Source organism: Triticum urartu, chromosome 7A (assembly GCF_056163025.1).
Source record: "Triticum urartu cultivar PI428250 chromosome 7A, HENAU_Tu73, whole genome shotgun sequence".
NCBI classification, from domain to species: domain Eukaryota; kingdom Viridiplantae; phylum Streptophyta; class Magnoliopsida; order Poales; family Poaceae; genus Triticum; species Triticum urartu.
Window position 1 is genome coordinate 517,030,366 of NC_141879.1, and position 24,846 is coordinate 517,055,211.

Consider the following 24,846-nt stretch of genomic DNA (forward strand, 5'->3'; position numbering starts at 1 on the left):
AATGTTCACCTTGTCCGGCGTATTTTTAGAGGACGGGGAAATTTATTTCAGGATTCCTGTCTGGGCCGTGTCCTCTTAGGACTCCTGGCCCAGCCGGCCTTTATAAGCCGGGAGGCCCGACCCCAGCAGCCCAGCGCCCCGCCCGAAACCCTAAGCCGCCGCCGCCCTAGCGCCGCCGCCGCACCAGCCGCCGCCGCCGCCGCGCGCTACTGTTGTCGCCTCGCCGCCGCGCTGCTGCCGCCGCTGCGCCGCCACCCGCACTGCTCGCCGGAGTTCGCCGCCGCCGCCGCCAGTTTTCTTCGTCAGTTCGGTTTTTCCAGTAAAAACACTAGATCCGTGTTTTTAATAGATCGGATCAGTTTTTATTTTTTTCCCCAGTTTAGTTATTTAGCGAACGCCCGTTCGTACGTTAATTTTAACGAACGGTTTTCACCCGTAACCCGCAGACAGCGAACATTCGTTCGTTAGCCTGTTCGTCAGTTTTTTTCTAGGGTTTTTCCGCAATTATTTTCGATCGTGATTTCTGCCCAGTTTTTCATTTTAGTTTATCTTTTTGCTCGTTTATCGGAATCAGGCGATTCAAGCGCCTAAATCTTCGTCTCGAAGCCCTCTTTCTGTTTAACCAACTTGAACAAGATTTTGGTACTGTAAACTTTGACTTTAGTCCAGATTAGTAATCGGATCTTGTTTCTTTCGCAGTTTGAGTTTCGTTGCTCCATTTGATTTGATTATTTTTGCAAACCGGAGTTCTTCAGTTGAACTTTCTGGTTAGATCTTCTTATTTGATATTTTCCCGTGCATCTATGCTTGATTGCTTATGTATGCTATTGTTTGTTTGCGATAGAACACCCGAAGTGCGAAACATGCTACTACAACTCTTTAGGATTTGCAGATCGTCAGCAAGGCAAGTAACACTTCGATCATACCCCTTTATCACCTAGTTTTTATGCATTAGTTTCAATCTTTCACACATTGCATGAGTAGGATCTCTTAACATGTGGGTCTGGGAAGTATATAATGATGTAGAACCTATTACCTGTTTTATTATCAAACCCTTGGGAGTTACTTCTACGTTATGCTTATATTGCCATGCTATGCTCGTAGACGTGGATTGGGTTTGATTGTATCCATGACAGATGTGAGTTGTTAATTAATGGTTCAACTTAAGGTGGCAACTTTAGTACACATCTGGGTGGATTGCTTGTGGGCACTTGGAGAATCCAGTGTTGTCCTAGGATATCCCGGAGAACCCGTGTGATCATCCTACGGTCCGCCACCCAGGCTCAAAGGGATCATAAGACTATTCATGCTAGAAACTTCCATGTGCAGCCACAAGCCATTATGGGCTCTGGCATAATTTAGTAAGTTGTGTGAGTTCTTGAAGAGGTGGACTAGCAGATGTAGGGGATTGTAGGTGTACCGGTCCGCCCAGAGTAAAGAGCAAATGCTTCTGAAAGATTGTGTCTCGGTCATCCGTTTGTCCAACACCTTGTAGTGCGAGAAATCCAACGGAGGAGATGGAGTCTTGTGGGGGAAAGTGTGCAAACCTCTGCAGAGTGTATAAACTAATCATGGTTAGCCGTGTCCCCGGTTCTGGACATCTTGAGTATCTGGTTCTTCGATTATCATATGGATCTCATCACTCTAAAATAATTTGTTGGGTTGATAATTACTTTTAATTGGGATTGAGTTGGAGCAACCTTCTAGATATTGTTCAACTACCAAGATAGTTAAATAAAATGTATTCCATTGTTGTGGGAAAAAATTGGCTTTTCGCAAAATATGTTAACCATACAGCCTCCACCAACCATACATGCATATAGTGATAGCTTTTATCTGTTCATTACTCTCCTGTGCTAAATTGCCAGCATATTCCATGTGCTGGCCCATTTTGGGCTGCAACGTATCCTATTGCAGACTTTTTAGATGAGGAGTAAGGTGCGATAGGTCATTTGTCATGCACTCAGCTATGCCGTTGGAGTTGATGGACTCACTTTATCTTCCAAGCCTTCCGCTATTATCGTATTAGATGGCCTTAAATCATATTTATTGTATTAGGTTCTCTTTTGAGACATTCAATGTAATAAGTGTGTGATTGCCACTCTGTTATAAGTCCTTCGAGTATTGTGCGTGTCTGCATTACCGATCCAGGGACGACACCGAAGCACAGAGACTTGACCGTTTGAGGTCGGGTCGCTACAATTGTGGACGTTGGACAAGGAAGACAACATAATGGTTTACGTTTGTTCATATTCACATAGAAGTTATATTGTCATAGATCCTTCAGCATGCGGTGCTTGCACCCATCCTTGCTAGCCAAAAATCCCACACCAAGTAGAGATACTACTTGTGCATCTAAAAACCCTTAAACCCAAATCTTATTTTCAAGAGTTCACCATACCTACCTAAGGATTGAGAAAGATCCTTCAAGTTGTCATCGGTGAAATAAGGCAATAAAAATTGCTTCTAAAATTGTTAGATCATTTAGTGTAAGAGAAAATTGAGCATTGTACGAACTTGTGATGGCAAAGAATAAAAGTGACAGACTGCAAAATAAAGGTTGCTATCATAAGGGGCAATATAACGTAACATTCTTTTGCACTAAGGGGTTGAGCATACAAACAAATAAGCGCATGGCAACCTCTGCTTCCCTCTGCGCATGGCTTATCTTTTACTTTTATGTATTTACTTTCATGCAAGATTCAATCTTTTTCTCTCTATTCCTTTTTAATTTTCTCTTTTGGCAAGCATCATGTGGTGAGGAAAGATCTAGACACATATATCCAGTTGGATATGGGTAGCATGAGTTATTATTGTTGATATCACCCTTGAGGTGAATATGTTGGGAGGCAAAATTATAAGCCCCTATCTTTCTATGTGTCTGGTTGAAAGTTTTGCTCTGTGTATGTGGTGAGTGTTAGCAATCATAGAAGACTATATGATGGTTGAGTATGTGGAGCTCTTACTTAAACTCTATTGAATAAGTTGAATTACAATTGCTTGGTGATTGAGAACATAGGTTGTTGAGTTTCAAGAGAATTCATTGTTTGAACCAGCTGGGCAGGCACCTGCGTGGGAACATGCAGCTTCCAGGCCAAATCAGCAAGCACCTGCGTGGCGACATGCAGATCTTCATGAAGGCCCTACCACCGCGCCACCTCAGCTACCTGCCTACCTATATGGCGCGGCATGCATCGCTGGTCCAGGCGCGTGTCGAAGCGAGACGAAGCGGCAACGGACGGGATGGGCCTCATTCTCGTCCCCGATAAAGCTAATGGACACCTACGTAGCGCATTTAATGCACTTTGTTCCGTAATGCCATGCGATAAGCTTGCGCACTGTAGGCCTTTCCACCTCCTGTGTGCCACTGTGGCAACCCCTTTTTCCTATAAAAGGAGGCTCGAGGCGACTAGGAGAGGGATTCGGCTTTTTGAGAACGGACAGCCACCGTAGCTAGTTCAAAAAGCTTAAGAACACTCAATACATCCACCAAAGTAGGACTAGGGTTTTATGCATCTTCGTGGCCCGAACCTGGGTAAACGATTCGTGTGCTTGCTCCTAAACCTGCTCTCCTCACGACCCCGCGACAGCCAACCGTAGAAGGGATCCCAGTGATCCCATAGGTGTCGTTCCCACCGACATTCCGCGGTGTGCCCGAGAGTTTGCCTCCCCTATGCCTGCTAGAGTGGCAGGCTGGTGGCAGGGAGGGGATTCCGGATGTCTATGTTCTGGCTATAGATAAGGTAAGGCTAGGTACTCCTGGGCCGTTGCATGGAGATGGTATTCCGGGCTCCGATGCACATCAAGCTCTTATGCTAGGACGGGGTCGACCGAGATCTCACATACAAACATGGTGTTCCCTTGGGGCGTCGAGCTAGCTTAGGGATTTTTGACATGCGTGCACACCAACCAAATCTAGTGTGAGGTGTCATTTTAGGTATCGTGGACTGGAATGACTCAAGGGTTTTGGCGACAACGATTGTGACTCCGAGACGTGTGCTCAAAGACTTCCAGTCTGTGATCGACAAGGTTAGGTTGGCTTCGGTAGGGGAGCAGCGCCAACAACGCATCTTCTGCTCATTCTAATGGTGGTAGTGATTGTTTTGATGATCTAAGCACCTCAATGTAATTTTCATTATATTGGGGTGATTTGTATATTGATGGATCTTCATAATAAACTAGAGGACACCCCGTGCATTGCTACATGAATTAGTTGATGAACATGGCTTGGAATCAAAATTAAAAATAAATAGACTAATTATATTTGATTATGTATAGTTATAACAATATTTATTGAATATAAGTAGAATATAATTGAATGGAAAACATTTTCCCACATATGGTTGAATGTTGTGATGTGTCTTTTCAATGCACGATTGCATGTCTAGGTGGGCCTTGTCCTATTCATAATTGTATGGTGAGGTGCTATACTTACATGTTGAGATAAATAAGTTAGTTGGGATGACTCTCTTAGGTGTAGAGGATTTCGTCTCTTTTCGCAAAAAACCCACTAGGTGATACATTTACCATGATTATTAGTGTTAGTTGCCACCAAGGTTGTGATGTACTTACTGGACAGTTGATACACCATAGTGAATTGCTGATAATTTACTCATTCGCACTAACCATCACTACCACCACTTTTTTAAGATCACATGGCAAATTGTCACAAATTAGGATGATAACTAGCATATTACAACGAGGTACCAAAAGATTATATTTTCTTTCTCGAAACATACTTGGTGGGATATGCTACGTCTTGAGCTTGCATTGGTTTTCCCTGAAGAGGAAGGGATGATGCAGCAGAGTAGCGTAAGTATTTCCCTTAGTTTTTGAGAACCAAGGTATCAATCTAGTAGGAGGCCACGCTCAAGTCCCTCGTACCTGCACAAAGCGATAGCTACTCGCAACCAACGCGATTAGGGGTTGTCAATCCCTTCACGGTCACTTACGAGAGTGAGATCTGATAGATATAATATTTTTGGTACTTTTGATATAAAGACGCAAAGTAATAAAGTAAAAGCAAAGTAAAAAATCAAAGCAAGATTATAGTGATGGAAATTGATATGATGAGAATAGACCCGGGGGCCATAGGTTTCACTACACTACAGGAATCAGCTACTTTGCCGTCTGCCACGGCGGACGGCAAAGGCCTGAACGGCGGACGGCAAAGGCCTTTGCCGTCAGCCGCGGACGGCAAAAGGCTCCGGCAAAGTAGGCTTCGGTAAACAGCTACTTTGCCGTCTGCTACTGACAGCAAAGTCTTTGCCGTCTGCGGCGGACGGCAAAGAGAGCGCGGCGGACGGCAAAGAGAGCGGATGGCAATAATTGCGATGTCAGTCCGTTAAGTGGCTAACGGAAGGCCTTTGCCGTCCGCCGCTGACGGCAAAATTTCTAGGGTCTTTGCCGTCCACCGTATGATGTCATCGACACGTCACTACATGGCAGGTTCTTTGCCGTCTGCCACTGACGGCAAAGTCTTTGCCGTCTGCCACTGTAGGCAAACTGACCAAATGGGTCAGCTCCTAGGAAGCACAGCTGGATGCCACGTGGCTTCTTTGCCGTCCGCGGCAGACGGCAAAGAGCCCGTTGCCGTCAGTGGCAGACGGCAAAGAGCCTGCATTGCCTCTGTTTTTTCATATACCCAACCATTTTCATAGCAAATAGATGATACATATATATTTTTCACATGGCAAGTTCACAGCAAACATATGAGATATCCAACACATATAATTTCATCATACATGCATAGTTCCATCAACCATACATAGCAAGTTCGACATATACATGCATCCAACCATACATATTACAATAGTGTCATCCTACCATAGATGCATAGTTCATAGATACAAAGGAAACATAGTTCATCCAAACAAGCACTCCATCTATGCAAGCTTCTGTGAAGTGAATGAATTCTGCAAAATGGGAAATAAGAAAGTTAGAAGAAGAAGATTAGAAGAAGAAGAAGAAGAAGAATAAAATGAAGAAGAAGAAGAATATATGACATTTATGAGCTAATTTAGGTGAAATTGATCATTTGTGAGCTAACTTAGGTGAAATGGATCGTTTATGAGCTAACCTAGGTGCAATGGATCGCTTATGAGCAAACTTAGGTAAAATGCATCATTTTAGAGGTAACCTAGGTAAGATGGATCATTTTGGAGCTAACCTAGGTAGAATGGGTCATTTTAGAGCTAACTTGGGTAGAATGGATCATTTATGAGCTAAGTAAGGTTAAATGGGTCATTTTAGAGCTAACGTAGGTAAAATGGATCGTTTATGAGCTAAGTAAGGTAAAATGGATCATTTTAGAACTAACTTAGGTAAAATGGATCGTTTATGAGCTAACTAAGCTAATTATGCCATTTTTGACATAAGTAAGCTAAGTACATGTCATTATTGAGCAAACCTAGTTAACTAAGCATATTAGAGCTAATTTTGGTCATTTTGGAGGAAACAAAGCTAAGTACAGATCGTTTTAGAGCTAACTTAGGTAAAATGGATGGTTTTGGAGGTCAGTAAGCTTATTAAGTCATTTTGGAGGTGAAGAAGCTAAGTCTAGGTCATTATGGTAAACATTGGAGGAAATAAAGCTAAGTCTAGGTCTTTATGCATGTGTTAAGCAAAACACTAGATAAACTTACCAAGATGTAGGAGGTGTAGGAGCGGGGTAGCTCGTGTCGGTAGCTGGAGAAGGATCGTGCGATGCTTGTCTGGAGTTACGCTGCACCAAAGATCATTTCCAATGTCTTGTTAGCATGATGACACTCAAATGTTAAGACTAGCAAGTAATGTCCATTCAATAAAACTCACCGTGGTCCCAGGAGCAATCACTGGCATCGGCGGAGCGGTCTGACCTGTCTTCTCGCACACAGACTGCACATTTGGTTTTGATGACTCAGTCATACTAGTTAGTAATGAGACAAACACTACATGAATGTTTTGGCTAATCTGGAGAAGAAACTTACCACAAGGAGCTCGTACATGGCCCTTGCCTGCATGTTATTCCGTGCCCTCTCCTCCTCCATCATCTTTGTCGTCCTCTCCTCCAACTCCCGCTGCCTCTCCGCCGCCTCCGCCAGAAGTTTCTCCGTTCTATCTCTCTCACTCTGTATAGCAGCCTGCAACACCACTCACATGACCATTTGTAATCATTGATGGAAGCGCACAGAATGTAATGGAGAAAGATAACTGAGTACGTATCACTAACCTTGATGGTGAGTTGCACTGGCTGTTCACGAGGCCTTATCTCAGGAGCGGAGCTCGACTGGCGCGCCTTGATCTCCGGGAGAGTGCTAGGACAACGGATAAGTCCATCTCCAATGGCTATGGAGCCATGGGACCTCCCGCCACCAGATATCATCAACAGCTCTGGATCAATGGGACCCTGGCTCGGGTTAAAGTCCTCCCCTTTCCTCGCCTTCCCCTCATCTCTATATCTCACGAGCTTGTTGTGGGAGGAGATGTTGGTGAAGTTGTTTGCATCATCGAGGTCAGACTGAGAGAAAGCCTTGACTTTCTTGAAAGAGGCAGTGTGGGCCATGGCATACAGGTCGTACACCTCTGGCACCTTATCTGCCTTATTGTAGCGTGCCTGAAAGAGAGAAACAATGAAAATTAGTAATTAAAGGGCTCAAGCTAGCATGATGAATGAATTGCATGAATCATGAAGCAAACAACATACCCAGTTGCGCCCGAACTGATATAAGCTGGAGCTGCCTTGATGGTGTGGCACACCTTCCATTTGGGCACGTTTGTCCTTGGCCTCGTTGTGGAGGGCTAGCCATTGTGGAGAGCACCACTCATCGACCAACACCTCCCAACAATCCATCCGATCCACACACCATCTCGGAGGCGCCTAAGTTGGCAAATAGAAACTTGAGCGCTACGGCTAAGAATTACTAAATGAAGGAACTTAAGTAGAGAAGGCCTTAAGAATTACCTTCATGTACTGCTCCTTACTCAGGAACTTATCGCGGCACGCCGGCTTGGTCTTCTTGATACCACGCAAGGCGTAGTAGTCTCGAACAGCCTGCACCCGAGCCTCGTGCCGTAAGTTCTGGAGTAGGCGCTTGCAGACGTTCTCGATAACATGTGCCGCGTCCTCCTCGTATCCCTCCTCACACCTGTAGAATGTCTGCAATCAAATGAGACAATATTGATTAGTACAATTAATAACTAGCTAGTTGAAGATTTTTAAATGTGTAAAGGAGAAATTACCCAAAACTTTCTGATCACCATGTCTGCCCTCGTGTCGCACACGACACCGTCGATAATCTCATCCGGCGGGGCCGGGGCAGCCACGTAGTGCTCCCAGCTCAATCCAAGCTCTGGAAGCCGACCCTCACCAGGCAACGTGACAAACCCCGGGAAGTTTTGCCGGCAAAGAACTCCAAGGACGGAGTTGGGCCGGCGGACACTATGATGGTGGTCCCAACCCCTGCAGCATGACAAGGCCAACGCATTAGTTATTTGAAAAAACATGAATGCACAAGGTACAAAAATATTAAATGCACTTACGTACCTCTCCCCATCAGGGAAAATCAACCACCTCTGCTCGCGGGTCACCGGCACGGACGGGAGCCGTGTAGCACCACGCTGGTAGACGGTGCCCCCCTCCTCCTCAAGATCAGTCGGCTCCCCACCATCATCAGCATGGCCACTCGGCTCCTCGGGCTGATCCGGCCAGGTACCCCATCCGGACGTGTGCTCCTCCGGGGTCACGTGGGCCGAACTCTCGTGGGCCGAAGGCCAGTCGACCCGAGGCTCGTGGGCCCAAGACCCGTGGACCGGAGGCTCGTGGACCGGAGTCCGTGTAGCCTCCTCCTCGGACGAGTCCACCCTAGCAGTCACGTGCTCGGGTGAAACAGCTGGGGGTGGCGGCGAGGAAGGCGCCGTAGCCCTACCTCCTCTCCCACGACCACGTGCCCCACCTCCTCTCTTCCTACCTCGAGCTCGTCCCCTGCTGGGCACCGCGGTCGACGAAGAAGGGCCCGGCGGTGTGGCCATACTGTCAAGCAACGCTCGGCGGAGAGGTGCGTCTGGAATGGAAGACCTCAGACCACGCTCCCGACCAGCGCCCACCATCTTTCAACACCTGCCATGACAAACAGTAAACGAAATTAGTACAACATAAAAAAAGACCGACATGAATAATAATATGTGTATCACTTAAGTGTATCATCATCAAGTACAACATAAAAAAATGTAATACCTGACACTACTAATAATCTCGATCAGTATCATCATTAAATGCATAATCATCATCATCACTATAATCAATGACGGGCTCATAGGGTTCATTGGCATCAACATGTGCAAGGCCACCTTGACGTAATCGGTCAAGCATTGACAGGTCATCCGCAGCAGTAACCTCTTCTTGTTCCGGCTCTTCTTGTTCCTCCTCTGGGGTGATGTCGGATTCATTGTCGCTGTCTACTTCAATGTTTTGGGGTGAAGTATAGCGGTTCTTGAAACGCTTTTTGGAAAGACGTGTCTCTTGGAAGAATTCTCCTTCATATGTGTCTGGGTTAATGTGAGGTTCATAATCCTCTTCCTTTGGGGGAGAAAGTCTAGCACGTGGCGGCACTTCATAAACGACATCCCAACCTTTCAGATTTGGATTAGTTTGGCAGGCCCACGGTAGATAGAATACTTGGGTCACCTGTTGAGCCATAATATAGACATCAGGAACATCTAAATGAGTGCTTTGGTTGATTTCAACTAGCCCTACATGCTCATGAGTCCTTCTAGTCTCCTTCGGCTGAAACCAATAACATTTGAAGACTACGACATTCGGTGGATTTTCACCATAGAACAGAAGTTCATAAATTGCTTCAACTCTCCCATAATACTCGGCACCTCCTTCGCCGATAGCAGATACACAACAATTTGTTGACTTTCGGTCGGCCATAGATAGCTCTTTGCCATAGGTACGAAAGCGATACCCGTTGATGTCGTACTTGTCAAATGAACGGACCTTATAGTCAAAACCATTAGCGACTTGTCTCAATTCGGCGTCCATAGACTCTGAATTAGCCTACAAGTTTAATATGAAAGGATTGTTGTATTATGCACAAATTAGCGAATGATATGAAATCGTCTAATAGAAATTACCGTTTGTTTGAACCAAGAGATGAAACCGGGATAGCCACCTCCTTGCTTTGCGAGAAGCTCATACTCTTCGACGGAATCCTTTTGGATCTCCGCTCCATACGAGAATATGGTGACGTATCGACTGTATGACATATCCAGGAATAAGAGTAGTTCAAAGGAAATAGAAGTTGCGAAACAATGTACCGAGAACTTACTCGATGTACGGCCGCACTTCTATCAGGTTGTTGAAGATATACAACGAAATGGTCCGCCATTCTTCGTTATCCAAAGATACTGGATGTGAAACACTAGCTGGTGCGAGATTCCCTTTGAATAGGCTGAGGTTGGATCCACCCTTTTTAGGCTCGTCAGCATTGTACCGAGGCTTCGGATTATGCAAATGACGATTTTTGGCTTCGTAGTGCGCTGTTACGAAGTTTGCCGCCTCCTCTGTGATGAATGCCTCAGCCATCGATGCTTCAATTCTACGTTTATTTTTACATTTTTCTCGAAGCGTCTTCTGCATCCTCTCAGTTGGGTAGCACCAACGATTTTGCATGGGCCCCCCCAATCTTGCCTCGGTCGGGAGATGCAAAATCAAATGCTGCATTGGATTAAAGAAGCCCGGTGGAAAGATCTTCTCTAACTTGCAGATCAACTCCGGCGCCAACTCTTCCATTTCTTCTAGCACGCCAGGCGATAGTTCTTTCGCACAAAGAACACGAAAGAAATAGCTGAGTTCTGCCAGTACTAGCCATTCATCCTCAGGGATGAAGCCACGCAACATCACCGGCATTACCCGCTCAATCCATATGTGCCAATCATGACTCTTGAGACCAAATATCTTTAGTTTATCAAGATTCGCTCCCCTCTTTAGATTCGCTGCATACCCATCGGGGAACATCAACTGCTGTTGCACCCACAAGAGAATTTCCCTCATAGCTGGCCTTCCAAGATTGAACCATGCCTTTGGCTTCGTCCAGTTCTGCTTTCCTTTCGGTTCTTTCATGTTTTGTAACGGCCTATCACATAGCGCCTCCAGATCGACTCTAGCCTTAGTATTATCCTTTGACTTCCCATCTATGCCGAACAATGTACCAAAAAGTGCCTCGGCGATATTCTTCTCAGTGTGCATCACGTCGATGTTGTGTGGGCAAAGGAGGTCTTTGAAGTAAGGCAGATCCCATAAGCATGTTTTGTGAGTCCACGCATGCTTAGTATTATACCCCTTGAAGTACCCTGGACGTTGTGGATCTGGCTCGAGAGCGTTTAACTGATCCAGGGTCTGTTGGCCTGTCAATCCAGGTGGTGCAGAGTTTTTGACAACTCTACCCCTAATGAAGTTCTTCTTGTCTTTCCTGAACTTATGGCGAGGATCTAGGAACTGTCTATGCATGTCGAAGCAAGAAAACTTGCGACCGGCCTGAAGCCAATGAAACTCAAGAGCTCCCGTGCATGTGGGGCACGGGAACCTTCCATGCACACACCAGCCAACGAATAGCGCATACGCCGGCAAGTCATGCATCGAGTACATGTACCAGACATGCATTATGAAGTTCCGTTTGCTAAAGGCGTCGTATGTCTTGAACCCATTATCCCAGGCTTCTTGCAATTCGTCCTTAAGCGGCTGCATGTACACATTCATATTTTTGCCCGGATAGTTGGGTCCTGGAATTATCAATGTCAGGAAAATGTTCTTTCTTTGCATAATCTGTCCGGGGGGAGATTGAGTGGAAAGACAAATACGGGCCAACAACTGTATTGGGCTGCCGTCATACCAAACACACTGAACCCATCCGTGCTGATGCCGACTCGAGGATGCCTCGGATCTGCCGCTTTGTCAGCATGTAATTCATCAAACCTTTTCCACGCAACACCATCCGATGTGTGTACCATCATCAGATTCCCATCTGCATCTAGTTCGGTTCTTTTGCCTGTTTTGTGCCATGTCATCTGTCTGGCCGTCTCTTCGACCATGAAAAGACGTTGAAGTCTTGGTACGATTGGCATATACCGAAGAACACTAACGGGGATTTTGGTCTGTGTCTTCTCACCCATACCGTTGTCTACCACAATATACCTGGAAGACTTGCAAATGGGACAATAGTTCAAGTCCGCATAGTCAAGCCTAAATAAGGCACATCCTTTCTCACAGGCATGTATCTTCTCATAGGGCATCTTCAGTGCACGGAGGATTTTTTCCGACTGGTACAGGTTTGCAGGCATTACATGGCCTTTGGGTAGAAAGCGTCCAAATACTCTCATAATTGCGTCATAGCATTCTCTGCCCAAGTTGAACTGAGCCTTCAGAGCCATTACTTGTGAGATGGCATCCAACTGACAAAGCTCAGTGTGCTTGTGGAGCGGACGTTTCGAAGACTCCAACATTTCATTGAAGGCCTTTGCAGATTCCTCCATCTCCTCGTCCGAATCCCGATCATCATCATAGCCTTGCACCATGTTTTCCATCCCGGTACCATGCTCGTCGGTGCGACGACGATCCACCTCAGCTCGGTCACGTTGGGCAGACTCACCATGAAATGTCCACACCGTATAATCGGGCGTAAAACCACTCTTCTCCAGGTGTTTGCCCATTTCAGCCTCTGTCTTCTTTTCCCAATTGCCGCACCGGAAACAGGGGCACCAGGTTTTATTTTGGCCATTTGCAAATGCGGCTTGCACAAACCCCTTAGTTTTTGTGAACCATTCAACGCTCCATTTGTTCTGACCAGTGTGACCGGTATACATCCAAGCACGGTCACTCATCTTGACTTTCAGAGCTACTGGACACACAACAATTATATATGTAATTCACCATGTATGTATTCATCAGTTGATCTACTTTGTCAATTTTATTACGTCCATGCAACCTACACTCTAATAGGTAATGATAGGTCCTAATCCCATCCGTGTATGTGTAGATTGGGTATATTTTCCCATGCTATGCTCCGGATCCGACGCAAAATTTTGGCAGCACCTCCCCGCTGTCCTCCTGATACACGTCTCTGCAATAAACAGAGAGGATGTGTACCCGGAGAACAACAGGGGAGGCACTGACGAAATATATGCGTCGGATCCGGAGCAAAGCATATGGAAAAACGAACCCAATCTACACATACTCGGGCTGTCCATGGATAGCGTTGGACAATTCGAAAGAATCAAGGTTATAAATATGCAAATGCATGCATATTTATAACTATGACGCTTTCGAACGGGAGACACATATTGGTTACGCATACTGATGATTCAAGACACATATGTAGCTAGCTATCAAGTTTCATCGGAATAGATCAAATAATTAATGGGGGAGGAGGACTTGTCATTTGTGCTCACCCACGAACGAAGGGGCAGAGCTCGTCAAACGCACGGCGAGGTCGTCGAACACCAAACCTCGCAGCGATGAAACAACTGCACATTTAAAACTACATGATCAACACAATTATATATGATGTTTTTCATAACAAAATCGAAAAATATATGACCTAACTAATAATTCACAAATATATGACCCCGTCGGCCTCTGGAAGGCCAAAGAACACCTTTTCGGGAGGTGTCGGTGGTCGGGGTGTCCTGTCGGTGTCGGGGTGCCGGGTCGGGGTCGGGGTGCCGTGTCGGTGTCGGGGTAAGGGTGGGTGTGGTGTCAGGGTGTCGGTGTCGGGGTGTCGTGTCGGTGTCGGGGTGTCGTGTCGGTGTCGGGGTCGGGGTGTCAGGTCGGGGTGCCGGGTCGGGGTCGGGGTGCCGTGTCGGTGTCGGGGTCGGGGTGTCGGGTCAGGCTCGGGGTCGGGGTATCGGGGTCGGGGTCGGGGTCGGGGTCGGGGTGTCGGGGTCGGGGTCTAGGGGTCGGGGTGTCGTGTCGGGGTGCCGGGTCGGGGTTGGGGTGCCGTGTCGGGTCGGGGTGCCGTGTCGGGTCGGGTTTTTTTTCCTCTTTTTTCCTTTTCTTCTTCTTCTTCCTATTCTTCCTTTTCTTCCTTTTCTTCCTTCTTCTTCTTCTTCTTCTTCTTCTTCTTCTTCTTCTTCTTCTTCTTCTTCTTCTTCTTTCCTTTTTCCTTTTCTTCTTCTCCTCCTCTCCTCTTTTTTCTTCTTCTTCTTCCTCTTCTTCTTTTTTCTTCTCCTCCTCTTCTTCTTCTTCCTTTCCTTTTTCCTCTTCTTCTTCTCCTCCTCTCCTCTTTTTCTCTTCTTCTTCCTCTTTCCTCAAACTAAACTAAACCTAAAACTAAAACTAAAACTAAATCTAAATTAAACATAAACCTAAAACTAATAAAACAGAAAAAAGGAAAAAACTAAATCTAAACCTAAAACTAAACTAAAACTAAACCTAAAACTAAATCTAAACTAAAACTAGAGGGGGCTCACCTGGGGCAGGGCCGGTGGAGGAGGGGGCGGGGCGGTGGAGGAGCTGGCCGGGGCGCCGTGGCGGCCTGGGGCGGCGGGGGGCCGGGCCCGGGGCGGCGGAGGAGCTGGCCGGGGCGCCCTGGGGCGGCGGGGGGCCGGGCCCGGGGCGGTGGGGCGGCGGGGGGCCGGGGCGGCGTGGGGCCGGGGCGGGGGCGACGGGGCGGCGGGGGCCCGGGGAGGCGGGGGCGACGGGGTGGCGGCGGCGGGGGCGAGAGGCGGCGGCGGTGGGCCGGGTGGGAAGTGGGGGGAGGAGAGAACAGAGAGGGGCGGGGGGCATACGGGCCGTTAGGTACTGCCTCTTTGCCGTCCGCCTTTTGCCTCTTTGCCGTCCGCTGGCAGACGGCAAAGAGGTGGGCCGTTAAGTGTTTCCCAAACGGGCGGGGGGTGGGGGCCACCTCTCTCTTTGCCGTCCGCCAGCTGACGGCAAAGATTCTTTACCGTCAGCTGGCAGACGGCAAAGATCTGGCGGACGGCAAAGAGCTTGTTTGCCGTCCGCCAGATCATTGCCGTCCGCTTTTTGGTAGCTGATGGCAAAGAGCTTCTTTGCCGTCAGCTAGCAGACGGCAAAGAGCTGGCAGATGGCAAATTAGCTGATTCCAGTAGTGCTAGTGGCTTCTCTCAAGAGCATAAGTATTCTACGGTGGGTGAACAAATTACTGTTGAGCAATTGACATAATTGAGCATCGTTATGAGAATATCTAGGCATGATCATGTATATAGGCATCACGTCCGTGACAAGTAGATCGAAACGATTCTGCATCTACTACTATTACTCCACTCATCGACCGCTATCCAGCATGCATCTAGAGTATTAAGTTAAAAACAGAGTAACGCCTTAAGCAAGATGACATGATGTAGAGAGATAAATTCATGCAATATGAAATAAACTCCATCTTGTTATCCTCGATGGCAACTATACAATACGTGCCTTGCTGCCCCTTCTGTCACTGGGTAAGGACACCACAAGATCAAACCCAAAGCTAAGCACTTCTCCCATGGCAAGAACTACCAATCTAGTTGGCCAAACCAAACGGATAATTCGAAGAGACTTGCAAAGATAACCAATCATACATAAAAGAATTCAGAGAAGATTCAAATATTATTCATAGATAGACTTGATCATAAACCCACAATTCATCGGTCTCAACAAACACACCGCAAAAAGAAGATTACATCGAATAGATCTCCATGAGAGAGGGGGAGAACTTTGTATTGAGATTCAAAGAGAGAGAAGAAGCCATATAGCTACTAACTATGGACCCGAAGGTCTGAAGTAAACTACTCACACTTCATCAGAGAGGCTATGATGATGTAGAAGCCCTCCATGATGACGGCCCTCTTCCGGCGGAGCTCCGAAACAGGCCCCAAGATGGGATCTCGTGGATACAGAAAGTTGCGGCGGTGGAATTAGGTTTTTGGCTCCTCTTCCGATCGTTTGGGGGTACGTCTGTATATATAGGAGGAAGAAGTACGCCGGAGGAGCAACGAGGGGCCCACGAGGCAGGGGGCGTGCCCTGGGGGGGGGGCCCCCACCCTCGTGATCGCCTCTTTTGTTCCTTGGAGGAGGGTCCAAGTCTCTTGATCATGTTCGGTGAGAAAATCATGTTCCCGAAGTTTTATTCCGTTTGGACTCCGTTTGATATTCCGTTTCTTCGAAACACTGAAATAGGCAAAAAACAGCAATTCTGGGCTGGGCCTCTGGTTAATAGGTTAGTCCCAAAAATAATATAAAAGTGGAAAATAAAGCCCAATATAGTCCAAAATAGTAGATAATATAGCATGGAGCAATCAAAAATTATAGATATGTTGGAGACGTATCAGGCATCCCCAAGCTTAATTCCTGCTCGTCCTCGAGTAGGTAAATGATAAAAAGAGAATTTTTGATGCGGAGTGCTACTTGGCATAATTTCAATGCAAATCTTCTTAATTGTGGTATGAATATTCAGATTAGAAAGACTCAAGACAAAAGTTTATATTGACATAAAATAATAATACTTCAAGCATACTAACAAAGCAATTATGTATTCTCAAAATAACATGGCCAAAGAAAGTTATCCCTACAAAATCATATAGTCTGGCTATGCTCCATCTTCACCACACAAAGTATTTAAATCATGAACAACCCCGATGACAAGCCAAGCAATTGTTTCATACTCTAAATTTTTCAAAACTTTTTCAATCTTCACGCAATACATGAGCGTGAGCCATGGATACAGCACTATAGGTGGAATAGAATGGTGGTTGTGGAGAAGATAGAAAGGAGGAGAAGATAGTCTCACATCAACTAGGCGTATCAACAGGCTATGGAGATGCCCATCAATAGATATCAATGTGAGTGAGTAGGGATTGCCATGCAACGGATGGACTATAGCTATAAATGTATGAAAGCTCAAAAAGAAACTAAGTGGGTGTGCATCCAACTTGCTTGCTCACGAAGACCTAGGGCAATTTTGAGGAAGCCCATCGTTGGAATATACAAGCCAAGTTCTATAATGTAAAATTCCCACTAGTATATGAAAGTGACAACATATGAGACTCCCTATATGAAGAACATGGTGCTACTTTGAAGCACAATATATGAGACTCGCTATATAATGGTGCTACTTTGAAGCACAAGTGTGGAAAAAAGGATAGTAGCATTGCCCTTTTTTATTGGGACAATGCTCTATTGAATGATGATCATCACACTTTTATTTATTTACAACTCAATGAATACAACTCGATACTAAAACAAAGTATGACTCTATATGGATGCCTCCGGCGGTGTACCGGGATATGCAATGAATCAAGAGTGACAAGTATGAAAAATTATGAACGGTGGCTTTGCCACAAATACTATGTCAACTACATGATCATGCTAAGCAATATGACAATGATGAATGTGTCATGATGAACTAGATGGTGGAAAGTTGCATGGCAATATATCTCGGAATGGCTATGGAAATGCCATAATAGGTAGGTATGGTGGCTTTTTTGAGGAAGGTGTATGGTAGGTGAATGATATCGGCTAAAGGTGCGCGGTATTAGAGAGGCTAGCAAAGGTGGAAGGGTGAGAGTGCGTATAATCCATGGACTCAACATTAGTCATAAAGAACTCATATACTTATTGCAAAAATATAGAAGTTATCAAAGCAAAGTATTACACGCATGCTCCTAGGGGGATAGATTGGTAGGAAAAGACCATCGCTCGTCCCCGACCGCCACTCATAAGGAAGACAATCAATAAACAAATCATGCTCCGACTTCGTCACATAACGGTTCACCATACGTGCATGCTACGGGAATCACAAACCTTAACACAAGTATTCTTTAAATTCACAGCTACTCAACTAGCATGACTTTAATATTATCACCTCCATATCTCAAAACAATTATCATGCTTCAATCTTTTCTTAGTATTCAACACACTCAAAAGAAAGTTTCACAAATCTTGAATACCAAGCATATTATTATTAAGAAAATTACCATGCTATTAAGAGACTCTCAAAATAATTTAAGTGAAGCATGAGAGATCAATAGTTTCTTTTAAAAAAATCCACCACCGTGCTCTAAAAGATCTAAGTGAAGCACACAGAGCAAAATTATCTAGCTCAAAAGATATAAGTGAAGCACATAGAGCAAAACTACTTAGCTCAAAAGATATAAGTGAAGCACATAGAGCAAAACTACTTAGCTCAAAGGATATAAGTGAAGCACATAGAGTATTCTATCAAATTTTAATTCATGTATGGCTCTCTCAAAAGGTGTGTACAGCAAGGATGATTGTGGCATACTAAGACACAAAGACACAAATAATACAAGACGCTCCAAGCAAAACACATATCATGTTGGTGAATAAAAATATAGCTCCAAGTAAATTACCGATGGAAGTGGACGAAAGAGGGGATGCCTTCCGGGGCATCCCCAAGCTTTGAATTCTTGGTGTCCTTGGATTATATTGGGGGTGCCATGGGAATCCCCAAGCTTAGGCTCTTGCCACTCCTTGTTCCATGATCCATCAAAATAATTCACCCAAAACTTTAAAACTTCACAACACAAAACTCAAAATAGAAAACTCGTGAGCTCCGTTAGAGAAACAAAACAAAAGACCACTTCAAGGTAATGTAATGAACTCATACTTTATTTACATTGGTGTTAAACCTACTGTATTCCAACTTCTCTATGGATTATAAACTATTTTACTAGCCATAGATTCATCAAAATAAGCAAACAACACACGAAAAACAGAATCTGTCAAAAACAGAACAGTCTGTAGTAATCTGTAGCTAGCGCAAGATCTGGAACACCAAAAATTCTAAAATAAACTTATGGACGTGAGGAATTTATCTATTAATCATCTTCAAAAAGAATTAACTAAATAGCACTCTTCAAATAAAAATGACAGCAGTTCTCGTGAGCGCTAAAGTTTCTGCTTTTTACAGCAAGTTCAACAAGACTTTCCCCAAGTCTTCCCAACGGTTCTAGTTGGAACAAACACTAATTAAATACAAAAAACACAACCAAAACAGAGGCTAAATAATTTATTTATTACTAAGCAGGACCAAAAAGCAAGGAATAAAAATAAAATTGGGTTGCCTCCCAACAAGCGCTATCGTTTAACGCCCCTAGCTAGGCATAAAAGCGAGGATAGATCTAGGTATTGCCATCTTTGGTTCTAGAGAGAAAGAGAGCAAACTTGTTATCTATGGAATTAATCTTTCTATTTTGACAGAGCACATGTCCATTAATGGTAGAAGAAATATTGTTTTCATCCTCTCATAGGTATCTATGGGGTCCCCTTCAAGAAAAATCCCCCTTGAAAATAGAATCTAAAACTTGTTTGAACGAAGCGGGTAGCCCAACATAGAAGCTTTTTAAGTAAACCTCAATTTGATATTGGGGCACATAGCTAGCCCGGATCCTTAACAGCCTATCCCAAGCATCTTTCAAAGATTCATCAAGTAAATAACAAAAAATTCCAGAATCATCTTCATCAAAATTACTAAGGTTCTCATTGATAATTCTAGAAAGTTGTTCTATAGCATTCCGATTTATGAGTTTAGATAAGATAGCAGAATTGTCTAAAGCACTAGAACTTGGGAGAGAACCCCCAACTCTTTTTGGTTCTGACATGGCGAGGGAAAAGAGGCAAATAGAGAGGGAGGATAGAGAGAGAGAGAGAGAGGGCGAATAAAACGGCAAGGCTGAATTGGGGGGAGAGGAAAACGAGAGGCAAATGGCAAATAATGTAATGCGAGAGATAGAGATTGTGATGGGTACTTGGTATGTTGACTTTTTGCGTAGACTCCCCGGCAACGGCGCCAGAAATCCTTCTTGCTACGTCTTGAGCTTGTGTTGGTTTTTCTCGAAGAGGAAGGGATGATGCAGCAGAGTAGCGTAAGTATTTCCCTCAGTTTTTGAGAACCAAGGTATCAATCCAGTAGGAGGACACGCTCAAGTCCCTCGTACCTGCACAAAGCGATAGCTACTTGCAACCAACGCGATTAGGGGTTGTCAATCCCTTCACGGTCACTTACGAGAGTGAGATATGATAGATATAATATTTTTGGTATTTTTGATATAAAGATGCAAAGTAAAAAGTAAAAGCAAAGTAAAAAAGCAAAGCAAGATTAAAGTGATGGAAATTGATATGATGAGAATAGACCCGTGGGCCATAGGTTTCACTAGTGGCTTCTCTCAAGAGCATAAGTATTCTAAGGTGGGTGAACAAATTACTGTTGAGCAATTGACATAATTGAACATAGTTATGAGAATATCTAGGCATGATCATGTATATAGGCATCACGTCCGTGACAAGTAGATCGAAACGATTCTGCATCTACTACTATTACTCCACTCATCGACCGCTATCTAGCATGCATCTAGAGTATTAAGTTAAAAACAAAGTAACGCCTTAAGCAAGATGACATGATGTAGAGAGATAAATTCATGCAATATGAAATAAACCCCATCTTGTTATCCTCGATGGCAATGATACAATACGTGCCTTGCTGCCCCTTCTGTCACTGGGTAAGGACACCGCAAGATCGAACCCAAAGCTAAGCACTTCTCCCATGGCAGGAACTACCAATCTAGTTGGCCAAACCAAATGGATATTTCAAAGAGACTTGCAAAGATAACCAATCATACATAAAAGAATTCAGAGAAGATTCAAATATTATTCATAGATAGACTTGATCATAAACCCACAATTCATCGATCTCAACAAACACACCGCAAAAAGAAGATTACATCGAATAGATCTCCACATGAGAGGGGGAGAACTTTGTATTGAGATTCAAAGAGAGAGAAGAAGCCATATAGCTACTAACTATGGACCCGAAGGTCTGAAGTAAACTACTCACACTTCATCGGAGAGGCTATGATGATGTAGAAGCCCTCCGTGATGACGGCCCTCTTCCGACGGAGCTCCGGAACAGGCCCCAAGATGGGATCTCATGGATACAGAAAGTTGCGGCGGTGGAATTAGGTTTTTGGCTCATCTTCTGATCGTTTGGGGGTACGTGTGTATATATAGCAGGAAGAAGTACGCCGGAGGAGCAACGAGGGGCCCACGAGGCAGGGGGCGTGCCCTAGGTGGGGGCCCACCCTCGTGACCGCCTCTTTTGATCCTTGGAGCAGGGTCCAAGTCTCCTGGATCACGTTCGGTGAGAAAATCATGTTCCCGAAGATTTTATTCCGTTTGGACTCTGTTTGATATTCCGTTTCTTCGAAACACTGAAATAGGGAAAAAACAGCAATTCTAGGCTGGGCCTCCGGTTAATAGGTTAGTCCCAAAAATAATATAAAAGTAGAAAATACAGCCCAATATAGTCCATAACAGTAGATAATATAGCATGGAGCAATCAAAAATTATATATACGTTGGAGACGTATCAGGATATAATTTTGAATCTCTCATCGATTCTAAGGTAATGGTGAACAAATTGTCTATCGGATGAAAGATTTAGGCCATCCAACGTTTTAGATATTCGAAATGAGATTTAGTTGCTCGTGTCATTGTGTTTGTCATGTTGGACAATTTAAAACAAGAATATTTGTTCAATGGGCCTGAGCACATGCGCGGGAATTGAGAGCGCTCCATGGTCACGCTAACGAACTCCACGAGATGCATCAAGTCTGGATATGGTTGTAGATCGAGTCGTGCTTGGAATGTACTCCATCCGTTTCAACATACATGGTGAGTTATTTTTCCAAAAAGTGAAACTTCTTTAATTTTGACCAAGTTTACAGACAAAAACATTAACATTTATATGTTATGAAATACTCCCTCTGTAAAAAAATATAAGAGCGTTTAGATCACTAAAATAATGATATAAACGTTCTTATATTTCTTTTCGGAGGGAATATATTTTTCACATTTCATTTTTTGGAGGGAGTTCATATATCATTTATGTAGTATTGTAGGGGTCATTATTGTAGAGCTTCATTGACGAGCTGTAGCCTCATGCTTACTGACCGGAAGGCTGACAAGGTCAGAGCCGGACCAGAAGAAGAGAAAACTTTTTTTGAGAGTATGCAATCGCGTACCTTAGCTTTATAGAAGGCAGAAATATGTACAAGAATGTGACACAAAGAGCCCAGGCGCCACCCACTAGGCCACCCTCCGGCCCGAAGACTCCACTCCTAGCACTAAACTCGACTACTCACAAAATACATTGACTCCGGTACCTCCCGCCGTAACCCAAGTTTGCAACTCATTGAACACTTGAGACGTGAAAGTTGCTACAGTAGACACTTCTCTCCTAGGGCCAAAGGCCATTCTGTTGCGATGCTTCCAAAGGTGCCAACAAACAATCATGATAAGTGAGTCAAACCCCTTTCTGTTCTCCTTCGGCATCCTCTTGCGGGTCTCCATCCACCAAGATACAATGGAGTCGTTGGTTGTAGGCACGAGCATGATGTTGATGCTGGCTCTCAAGAAGCAGCATGCCAGACTTGCCGAGCGAAGACACATTGGAGCAAGATGTGGTCCACTGAGTCTTCCTCCTGATCACAAATGTAGCAAGGTGAGATTTGGTCTTGTAGTCCGTGACGCAGGCGCCGATCTGATGTCCATAGTCTGTAATGAGTGGCCAGCCACATGAATAGCTTGCACGACAAAGGCGCCCAACATTTCCAAATCGCCATAGCTGGTGCAAAACGGATGCTTCCCTGCCACATCATCTCATAGGCTGATTTTGAGGTGTATGAGCCTCTAGTATTCCATCTCCAGATGGGGACATCAGTTTGTGTTGGCACTAGGATAATCTCAATCATGATTTCCCAGAGGTGAATGATCTGGATCATGGCATCTGCGGAAGGGCTTCCAGATATGTCGTCAGCCCAACGATGAGAAGATAGAGCTTCACTAACCGTTCGCATGTTGATGATTTGCGTGCGTACTAGCGCGAGAACCAAGGGTGCAACATCAGCCATAGACTGTCCCTCGATCCATCTAACCTTCCAAAATAATGTGCGCCAACCATTTCCCACTTTCCATTGCACGAGACTATTGAACGCAGCTTGTACCTGAGTGTCCATAAGATGCGGTAGGCCCTGCCAGGGTCGAGTCTCATCGGTGCGCTTAAGCCATTCCCACCTCAATCTTAAGGCCAATCCATGTTTACTTAAGTCCAACACACCCAGACCACCAAGTTGCTTAGGATGGCAAACTCTTTGCCAGGAGACTAGGCACTTGCCACCATGAATGTGCTCCGAGCCCGCCCAAAAGAATGCGCGACAACTCTTGTCGACATGTTCCAGGGCCCACTTTGGCGCGCCGGCAACCAATAGGTGATGTGTGGGTCTAGCTCTGATCACGTTGTTCACAAGGATTAATCTACCAGACCTCGTCACCAATCCACGTTGCCATCCCGGCAAGAAGTTGAGAACATCATCCACCACCGGTTGCTACTCCGAGCGCGTGAGCTGCTTGATAGAAAGTTGCATGCCAAGGTACTTGCATGGGAAAACTTCCATATGCCACGGCAGAGCATTGGAGACCCTCACCGTGTCAGCCTCGTTTGATCTAATCCTGATCGCCGAAGATTTGGCGAAGTTGACGTGTAGTCCTGAAGCTGTGCCAAACATCTGCAAGGCTTCTCTGGTGAAGTTCAAGTCCGCAATGAGAAGAAGAGAAAACAAAAGCGCATGGAATTGACAGGGGATTGCACAAAATTAGGATGCGTTGACGTGGTTGCTTGCTTGGATGGTGCAATTGTGCATGCCCAGAGTCTTGATTGATGGTGCAATTGGATGGCTGGAATGAAAGGGTGTTAGACAAACAGTTTAATCGCAAATAGGCATGTTGTCCACTTGGGTTGTTGGCCTGGTTCAAAAGATGAGTACTGGTCAATTTTTGCACGGTCTGAGAAAGCACGCTCTAAGCACACGCTTTCTGGATGCCTGGATCTATGCACACCTTATAGTCGGCCTTATATGATTGAAAATTTTAAAAAGGAATTAGCAAATCCGATTACAAATCTGATTTATTTTTACAGTTTTGCTAAAGCACATCTAGATGTGCGATAAGTATTGCACATCTAAATCCTATGTCATTGATCTTACGTTGAGATTCGTGTGGGTATTTTCTTTTTCTTTTTTTCTTTTTCTCTTTATGCTTGATTCACTCACTTAGATGTGCAATAACTAGAGCATATCTAGATGTGCCTTAGACACACCCTTATTTCTAGGAATTACAAAATCGACTGATGTCTTCTTTGCTCTGATTCAAAGTTTGACTGCAGCTCCGAAAACATACTGCACGTACATCCCATATTTGTTAAGTACTCCCTCCATCTTGTTTTTCTTGTCGCGGAGGGAGAGCTACAGTAGTACAAATCAGATATACAAATGGCGACAACAAAAACAAAACAGATGGAGTATTTTGTTTGACTTCATATTCCATTTTATTTCTAGCTCATGCTTTCATATGCATGCATGACCCTCAACGTTAGCGCGTTGAGTGCTATGACTCGGAGCAGATTCATGCACTTAATTAACCAAGTTGATGTGTATGTCAATGTTGATGGCTCTGCCAATAAAAATGATCTTCAAAAGCTCAAGCTGATTGTTGTATCATGCTGCAAAAAGATCACATGGCCGATGACCAACTTTTCTTGACTTTTGGTGTGTGTGTGTGTGGGTGGGTGGGTGAGAGAGAGAGAGAGAGGTAGAGAGAGAAAGCTTCTGTTGGCTGCTACTTCCACACCGTTGATCTCCCTCCCTCCCTGACAGGCCCAGGCGGAGCATGTGTCCGCTCAGCCATGTGGCCCTTTTGGGCTCACCAACCTCTTTAGATTCATCCCCCACCCCGTCGCTTGGGATCCGTTACCGCTTCCTTGGATATGCGCTAGCGTGGGTAGGGGTGAAGTGCTTC

The 24,846-nt window shown here is 45.0% G+C and overlaps 1 pseudogene; it reads right to left on the bottom strand.

Moving 5' to 3' along the window:
- Window positions 1-22,297: 22,297 nt before the first annotated feature.
- On the bottom strand, window positions 22,298-23,594 carry LOC147960216 (uncharacterized; annotated as a pseudogene).
- Between the last annotated feature and the right edge of the window lie 1,252 nt (window positions 23,595-24,846).